This window comes from Pteronotus mesoamericanus, unplaced genomic scaffold (assembly GCF_021234165.1).
Source record: "Pteronotus mesoamericanus isolate MK-2021 breed Mesoamerican mustached bat unplaced genomic scaffold, CSHL_Meso_final contig_40, whole genome shotgun sequence".
NCBI lineage: Eukaryota > Metazoa > Chordata > Mammalia > Chiroptera > Mormoopidae > Pteronotus > Pteronotus mesoamericanus.
The window spans coordinates 1,646,950-1,656,070 of NW_026555150.1; the positions used below are offsets into that span (position 1 = coordinate 1,646,950).

General features: G+C 39.1%; 1 pseudogene; it reads left to right on the plus strand.

Annotated features, from left to right (window-relative positions):
• Nucleotides 1-5,742: 5,742 nt before the first annotated feature.
• Nucleotides 5,743-7,912, plus strand: LOC129073281 (heat shock protein HSP 90-beta-like; annotated as a pseudogene).
• The last annotated feature ends 1,209 nt before the right edge of the window (nt 7,913-9,121 follow it).

Genomic DNA, 9,121 nt, shown 5'->3' on the forward strand with positions numbered 1-9,121 from the left:
TTTTTAAGGTAGGCCTGTATTGCTATGAACTTCCCTCAGAGGACCTCCTTCGCCATGTCCTATAAGTTTTGAACTGGTGTGAGTTCCTTTTCATTTGTTTCCAGAAAGTTTTTGATTTCTTCTTTGATTTCATTATTCACCCATTCATTGTTTAATGGCATGCTATCCAGTCTCCATGAGATTGAATAACTTTGAGTTTTTTCTTTGAGTTTGGTTTCTAGTTTCAAGCCCTTGTGGTCTGAGAAAATGCTTGTTTTGATTTCAATTTTCATGAATTTGATGAGTCTTGTTTTCTGCCCTATCATATGGTTTATCTTTGAAAATGTTCTGTGCGTATTTGAAAAGAATGTGTATTTTTCTTCTTTGGGATGAAAGTCTCTATATACGTCAGTTAAGTCCATTTGATCTAATGTGTCATTCATTTCCAAAATATCCTTGTTGAGGTTTTCTTGGAATATCTATCCATTTTTGACAGTGGGGTGTTAAAATCCCCTACTGCCAGTGTGTTACTGTCTATGTCTTTTCTGAAGTGCTCCAAGATTTTCCTTATGTATTGGGGTTCTCCTGTATTGGGTGCATATATGTTTATAATGTTTATGTCTTCTTGATCAATTCTTCCTTTGAATGTCATAAGAGTCTTTCTTGGTCTTTTTTTATGACCTTTGTTTTGAAATCAATTTTTTCTGATATAAGTATTGCTACTCCTGCTTTTTTTTCCCTGTCCACTTGCTTGGAACTTTTTTTTCCCAACCCTTTACTTTCAGTCTGTGTAGGTCCTTGTTTTGAGGTGGTTCTCTTTTAGGCAGCATATGTGTGGGTTATGTTTACTTATTCATTCAGTTATCCTATGTCTTTTGATTGGGGCAATTAATCCATTTCAATTAAAGCTATTATTGTTAGGTACTTATTCATTTTTTTTTCATTTTCTACCTGTTATCCTCTCTTTCTCACTATTGTTCTTCATCTTCTTAAAGCAGTCTCTTTAGCATATCTTGTAGTGCTGGTTTGGGAGAGGTGAATATACTTAGTCTTCTTTTGTCTGGGAAACTCTTTATTCTGTCTTCTATTTTAATTGATAGCCTTGCTGGGTAGATTAGTATTGGCTGCAGGCCCTTGCTTTTCATGACTTGGAATATTTCTTGCCTTTCCATTTTCATTTTTAGAATTTCTGTTCAAAAGTCAGCTGCTAGCCGTATCAGGGCTCTCTTTTATATTACTATTTGTTTCTCTCTTGCTGCCATTAGAATTCTCTCTTTTTCTTCGATATTTGCCATTTCAATGATGATGTGTCTTATAATGGGCCTCGTTGGGTTCTCTTGAATGGGAGCCTCTGTGCTTCCTGGACTTTCATAACTTTTTCTCTCCTCCAATTAGGGAAGTTTTCTCTCATTACTATTTCAAATAGGTTCTTCATTCCTTCTTCTTCTTCTTATCCTTCTAGTATCCATATTATACGGATATTATTACATTTCAGGTTGTCTTGCATTTCCCTGAATGCCTCTTTATTCTTTTCGAGTCTTTTTGTTTCATTTTCTTGGTCTTTCTGGAAGGTTTTTTTTTTGTACCTTGTCCTCCACCTCATTGATTCAATCCTCTGCTTCATCGAGTCTGCTTTTGATTCCTTCTACTATGTTCTTCAATTCAGAAATTGTATTCTTCATTTCCTCTTGCCGCTTATTGAGAATTTTTGTCTTTTTTCATGCTGATATAATTTGTAATAAGTTCCTCATACTTTCCCTATATTTTTTTGGTAATTATCTTTGAGCTCACTGAGCTTCCTTAGAACCATTATTTGGAACTCAGTATCTGATAGTTTATTTGACTGTTTCATTTAATTCTCTTTGTGAGGATTACTCCTTTCCCTTAGATTAGAGTTTCTTTATCTTCCCTTTATTTGTGAGACTCTTCTTTTTAGCTTCTGTTTCTTAAATTGATCTTTCTTGACTCTCTGACTTTGTGGTATGAACTTCTCTGGTAGGAGAACATTTTTCTTTCTTTCTTTCTGGCTCTGCCTCTGATGTTGTTAGGTCTTGACCCTGTCTGATCTTAAGCAGTCTTTAAGCGACTTCCAGGAATCTACTGTTTGTGTTGTCTTCTCAAGTTTTTAATCTAGTCACTCTGCCCTAGCAGTCAGGATGGACAGAGTCCATCCTGTGGGTGGGGTTATTATGTTCTTTCATTCTTCCACCTCTTAGTGTTTTAGTCTGCCTGAGCAAGATGGCTGCTGTCATACAGGGGAGCAGTCATACTGGGATTGCCCCAGCTACTCCCTCAGTTCTCTCCCCAACATCTCTATCTCCAGACTTTCCTCAAGTGTCTCTAGAACACTTGGTGTTTTCTTTATCCAGGGATCTACTATCTGTGACTAGTGCTCTTTACTCAATATTCGGGCTTGCCCAACACTGGGCTGTGGCTGAGCCTCCTGGGGGAAGGACTACTGTTTCCTTACTCCACTGCCACTCAGGGGAGTAGTCTACCTAAGCAAGATGGCTGATGCCATATGGTGGAGGAGTCATCAGCAGGATCTCCCCAGCCACTCCCTCAGTTCTCTCCCCACCCCCTCCATTGCCAGACTTTCTTCAAACGTCTCTAGACTGTCCTGTGTCCCCTTTTTCCAGGAATCTACTCTCTGTTACCTCCACTCTGTACTCAGCACCCAGGCCTGTACAACACCTGGATGGTCAGAGTCTCCTGGAGGCGAGGCTACTGCATCATTTCACACTGCTGCTGCCTAGTGGAGTTGTCTGCCTGAGCAAGATAGCAGCTTTAGAATGGGGGGTGAGTCAGCAGCAGAATCAGCAGTTCACTTTCTCAGTTCTTTCCCCAAAGTCTTCTTCTCCAGTCTCTCCTCAGGCATCTCCAGCCCACTCTGCTCCGCCTCCGCTGGAGCCCAGGATAAGTGGCTGCCACCACAAATTTTTGTGTTGGCCCTCTCAATGGCTCTTTGCATCTCCAGCCACTTGTCTCTGGTAGAGAGCACACTGCTGCTTTTCTCAGATGGCTGTTATCCGTTTGCTTTTTGGGCTCTGGTGCTGTAGGGTTGAGATCCCCACTTATGGTTTAGACTCTGTTCTTCTCAGGGGGCTCCAACTGGCTGTTTTAATATCTCTCTGGTGCTGCTGCCCATGGGCGCCTAGTCCTCTTTCTCAAGTTTCTACCACATTCCTTACCAGTTGTGTTATGCTAAAGCCAATTCCTCTGTCTGTCCAAGGTTTTAAGGCTCCTCTCTTGCTACTGTTCAGTTGTTTTCCAGGTGATTTCTCCACAATTTAGTTGTAGTTCCAGATTTGTCCTGGGAGGAGGTCAACGTGACTTCCACCCACTCCTATGCCATCTTGAAGTCCTAAATTAGAAAATATTTTAAAAAATAAAGTGTTAGGAAATAATTACTACCAACCAAGAATTCTACATTCAGGAAAGTTAACCTTAAGTCATTCTCAGATTAAATAGAAAGCTATGGAAGTTAATTGCTAGAAGACTTGCACTTCACCAAATGCTAAAAGGATTCATTCAGGCTGAAAGGAAAGGACAGTAAACAGTAATTTGAAACTATATGAAGTATAAAGAACATTGAAAAAAGCAACTAAATGGGTAAATATAAATGTTGGAATTATTTTATTTTAATTTTTTTAGTCCTCCTTTATCTTACTTGATTTAAAATGCATATGTAAAGCAATAATTATAAATATCCACATGGACACACAATGTGTAGACATGTGAGTAGTGACAATAAAAACATAAATAAATAAAATGAAAGTGTATGGCAAAAGAGATTTGAATACTACTAAAAGTAGGTTGGTATTAATGCAAACTAAATGATTATAATTGTAAGATGCTAATTGTAATTCCCATGGTAAATATGAAAGAAATAACTAAAAAATGCAGAAAAGTAAATTAGAAGAGAACAAAACCAGTATGCTACAGAAACAAAAACATAGAAAACACACACAAAAAATGGCTGTAATGGAGGAAGTGTACAACAAAAAAGACATGACATAGAAGACATAGCAAAATGGAAGAAATAAGTCCCTTATTATCAGTAATTCCTTTCAATATAAATGGATAAAACTCTTCATTTATTAGGAAGATATGGAGAAATGGGTAATAAAGTATGATCAGTTATATACTGTGACAAGTGACTCAGTATATATTCAAAGACACAAATAGTTTGAAAGTGAAAGTATGAAGAACATATTCCATACAAATAGTAACCAAAAGGAAGCTAGAGAAGTTATATTAGTACTTACAAATTAGAGATTAGGTAAAAAAACTGTTGGGATAGTCAAGGGAAGACATTATATGTTTATAAAATTTTCAGTCCATTGAGATGTAACAATTATATACATATATATCATCTAACAGCAAAACTCCAAAATATATTGACAAAAATGAAAGGAGAAGAAATTCTAAGTAATTTAAGACTTCAATACTCCATTTTTAATAATGAGAATAATTGGACAGAAGATGACTAAGGAAATAATAGATCTCAAACAATCTCATATTACAACAAGTAATAACAAAGCTATATAGTACACTCCACCAAAAACAGCAGAATACGCATTTTTCTGAAGGACGTGCAGAATATTCTCTAGGTTATTCTGTATATTGACACTGGGATCTGGCCAGGATTGGTAGCCTGGCTGGTGCCTGAAGTGTGAGAGGGAGCGTAGGTGAGGGGCAACAAGGAAAGTATCACATTGCTTGGATAACCAGGCTCACTGCACCTGTTATGACAGATCCACCCCTGACCCCCAATGTAGCCGGAGGAAGCCATTGCAGTGAGCATGTGTAAGGCTAGCAGAGGTGACTGGCTAAGGAGAAAGCCCTCCTAGTCCCTTCCAATCCAGTAGAATACCTGTTGGTCTAGACTGAGAAAGGATAGGATTGTTTGGCGGGGCAGACCCTCCGTAAGCTAATGGAAGTTGGACCACCTGGTCCAGCCCACAGGGGTAGTTTGTATAAACCTGGGGAAGGGAGAGATGCTCACACTCTCTCTCTCTCTTGGATCCACCATGCAGATGCAGGCCAGTGTTTTGTGGGCAAGCAGATCCTGGAAGTGACATGGTAAAATGATGATTTTGAAAAGGAGGGAGGCTAAGGCCTGACAGTGGTAGGGAGAGAAGCTGAACTGCTTGGATCACAACTCAGCAGCTGCATGCAATTCTCAAAGGATGATATTTTGAATGGGAGAAGGAATTCCAGGCACAGCCTTGGACTTGTCCAGTATAGGGTTGCTGGGATTTCCTCTGGGTTTTCAGGAGGGCATGGGTTTTGAGGCAGGAGCCTGCTATCCTCCCTGATTACATAGCTTTTGAATAAAGACCTCCTTCCTTTTCTCTCCAAACTTCTGCCCCTGGAATTTGCCTATATGGGTGGTGTGAGGCAGCTAAACCCCACTTTTTTTCAATAACAATATTAGGCCACAAAACAAGTCTCAAGAAATTTTTAAAGTTTCAAATCATACCACAACCACAACAAAATTAAACTAGACATCAATAAGAGAAACTGGAAAACTCACAAATATATGGAAATTATATGACATGATCATAAACAACCAATGAATGATAGGAGAAATAACAAAAGAAATTAGAAAATACTTCGAAACAAATGAAAATAAATACACAAAAAAACAAAGCTTATAAGATGCAGTGATCTTTTGAGTAAACCCCATGTATGCAGTTTGCAGTGTGAGAGCCAAAAATAGTCCCTGCTCTCTAGTACTTGCATCTCTTCACCTTCAAGATGGCTGAGGAAGTGCACCACGGAGAGGAGGAGGTGGAGACTTTTGCCTTCCAGGCAGAAATTTCCCAAATCATGTCTCTCACTATCAATACCTTCTACTCTAACAAGGAAATTTTCCTTTGGGAGTTGATCAGTAATGCTTCTAATGCTTTGGACAAGATACATTATGAAATCCTGACTGACTCTTCCAAGTTGGACAGTGGTAAAGAGCTGAAAATTGACATCATCCGCAACCCTAAGGGATGCACTTTGACTCTGGTAGACACAGGCATTGGCATGACCAAAGCTGATTTGGTAAGTAATCTAGGAACCATTGCCAAGTCTGGTACAAAAGCATTTATGGAGGCTCTTCAGACTGGTGCAGACATCTCCATGATTTGACAATTTGGTGTTGGCTTTTATTCTGCTTACCTGGTGGCAGAGAAAGTATTTGTGATCACAAAGCACAATGATGATGAGCAGTATGCCTGGGAGTCTTCTCCTGGGGGTTCCTTCACTGTGCAAGCTGATCATGTAAGTCTATTGGCTGGGGTACTAAAGTGATCCTTCACCTTAAAGAAAACCAGACAGAGTACTTAAAGGAGAGGCAGGTCAAAGATGTTGTGAAGAAGCACTCACAGTTCATAGGTTATCTTATCACCCTTTATTTGGAGAAGGAATGAGAGAAAGAAATCAGTGATGATGAAGCAGAGGAAGATAAAGGAGAAAGAAGAGGAAGATAAAGATGATGAGGAGAAACCCAAGATTGAAGATATGGGCTTAGATGAGAAGGATGATAGTGTTAAGGATAAGAAAAAGAAAACAAAGAAGATTAAGAAGAAATACATCGATCATGAAGAACTGAATGAGACCAAGCCCATTTGGACGAGAAACCCTGATGACATCACCCAAAAGAATATGGAGAGTTCTATAAGACCCTTACCAATGACTGGGAAGACCACTTGGAAGTCAAACACTTCTCTGTAGAAGGTCGGTTGGAATTCAGGGCATTGCTATTAATTCCCCATTGGGCTCTCTTTGGCCTCTTTGAGAACAAGGAGAAAAACAATATCAAACTTTATGTCTGTCATGTGTTCATCATGGACAGCTGTGATGAGTTGATGCCAGAGTATCTCACCTTCATCCATGTTGTGGTTGACTCTGAGGACCTGCCATGGAACATCTCTTGAGAAATGCTTCAGCAGAGCAAAATCTTGATGGTCATTCATAAAAACATTGTTAAGAAGTGCCTTGAGTTCTTCTCTGAGCTGGCAGAAGACAAGGAGAACTATAAGAAATTATATGAGGCATTCTCTAAAAACCTAAAGCTTGAGATCCATGAGGACTCAACTAATTGGCAATGCCCCTCTGAGCTTCTGCATTATCACACTTTCCAGTCTGGAGATGAAATGACTTCTCTTTTGGAATAAGTCTCTCGCATGAAGGAGTCCCAGAAGTCTATCTATTACATCACTGGTGAGAGCAAAGAGCAGGTTTCCAGCTCTCCTTTTGTGTAGTGAGTATGGAAGCAGGGTGTTGAGGTAGTGTATATGACAGAGCCTATTGATGAGAACTGTGTACAGAAGTTCAAAGAGTTCAATGGGAAGAGTTTGATTTCAGTTACCAAGGAGGGTAGAGTTACCTGAGGATGAAGAGAAGAAGAAAATGGAGGAGAGCAAGGCCAAGTTTGAGAACCTCTGCAAACTCATGAAAGAGACCTTGGATAAGAAGGTTGAGAAGGTGACAATCTCCAATAGGCTCTTGTCTTCATCCTGCTGCATTGTGACTAGCACCTATGGCTGGACAGCTAACGTGGAGCATATCATGAAATCCCAGGCATTTTGTGATAACTCTACAATGGGCTACATGATGGCCACAAAACACCTGGAGATCAACCCTGACCACCCCATTGTGGAGACTATGGCAGAAGGCAGAGGCAGACAAGAATGACAAGGCTCTCAAGGACCTTGTAGTGTTGCTGTTTCAAACTGTGCTGTGCGCTTCTGGCTTCTCACTTGAAGATCCCCAGACCCACTCCAACCGCATCTATTGCATGATCAAGTTAGGCCTAGGCACTGATGAAGATATGAAGATGAAGTGGTAGCAGAAGAACCCAGTGCTGCTGTTCCTGATGAGGTCCCCCCAACTTGAGGGAAATGAGGATGCCTCTTGCATGGAAGAAGTAGACTAGGAGTTTTCTACCTGTAGACCTTGTATCCTCTGTGTAGTGTCTTCATGGCTTCTCTAGCAGCCCTGAGTGGCCCTAGCTCACCTGGTTTACCTCTGCTGTTTAGTGGTTTTTTTCTCTCCTGTCTTTGCCTAAGGCAGGTTACAAGGGCCTCAAGCCTTCCCTTCAAATATTTGACACCAGGTTTGGATGTTGTTGTGTATTGTTTTTTTTTATTTTGTTCTGAATTTAAAGTATGCAAAATTTTAAAAAGATGCAGTGAAAGTCTTACACCAAGGGATTTGTATGGTGGTAAATATCTACAATAAAGACAAATACCATATGATCTCACCTATAAGCGGAACCTAACCAACAATGCAAAGAAGCAAGGCAAATATGACCAGCAACACTGAAAGGAAAAGAAATCAACAGAGACAAGAGGGAAGGGGGGGGGCAGGGAAAGGGAAGGGAAGGGGAAAGTCAAGGAACATATAGCAAGGACTCATGGACAAAACCAAAGGGGAAGAGCTGAGGGAGGGAAGGTGGGAGGGGGCAAGGGAAAGAGAGGGGGGAAGGCAGAGACAAATGTATTTAAAAAGTAAATAAATTAATTTAAAAAAAATCTCAAATACATTTTATAACTTTACATTAAGAAACTAGAAAAAGAAGAGCAACCTAAACTCAATGGTAGCAGAAGGAAGGAAATAATAAATATATAGTGGAAACAAAATAAAAATAGAAAAAAGCAATTAAGCCAAATAATGGCTATTTGAAAGGTCAACAATATTGCAATTATTAACTAAATTAACTAAGAAAAAAGAATAAAATTACTATAAACAGAAATAAAGACATTATTATTAATGTACAGAAATAAAAAGCATTATAATACTTTGAATAATTATACTCACATAACTTATAATATCACATAAATTATACTCACATAATTCCTAGATGAAATGGAAAATTTCCTAGAAAGCTACAATCAAAACTGACTTAAAACAAATGGAAAGTTTGAATAGACCTATAGCTAGTATAGAACTAAAATCAGTAATGAAACTCTCTCAACAAAAAAAAGCCAATGATCAGATGGATTCACTGATAAATTCTACCAAACATTTAAAGAAGAATTAACAGTAATAACTTTCAAACAATTCCAAATAAGTAGAATGAGAAGACCTTGTTATTTCAATCTATGAGGCCAGTATTACCCTGATACCAAGGTATCACAAAAGA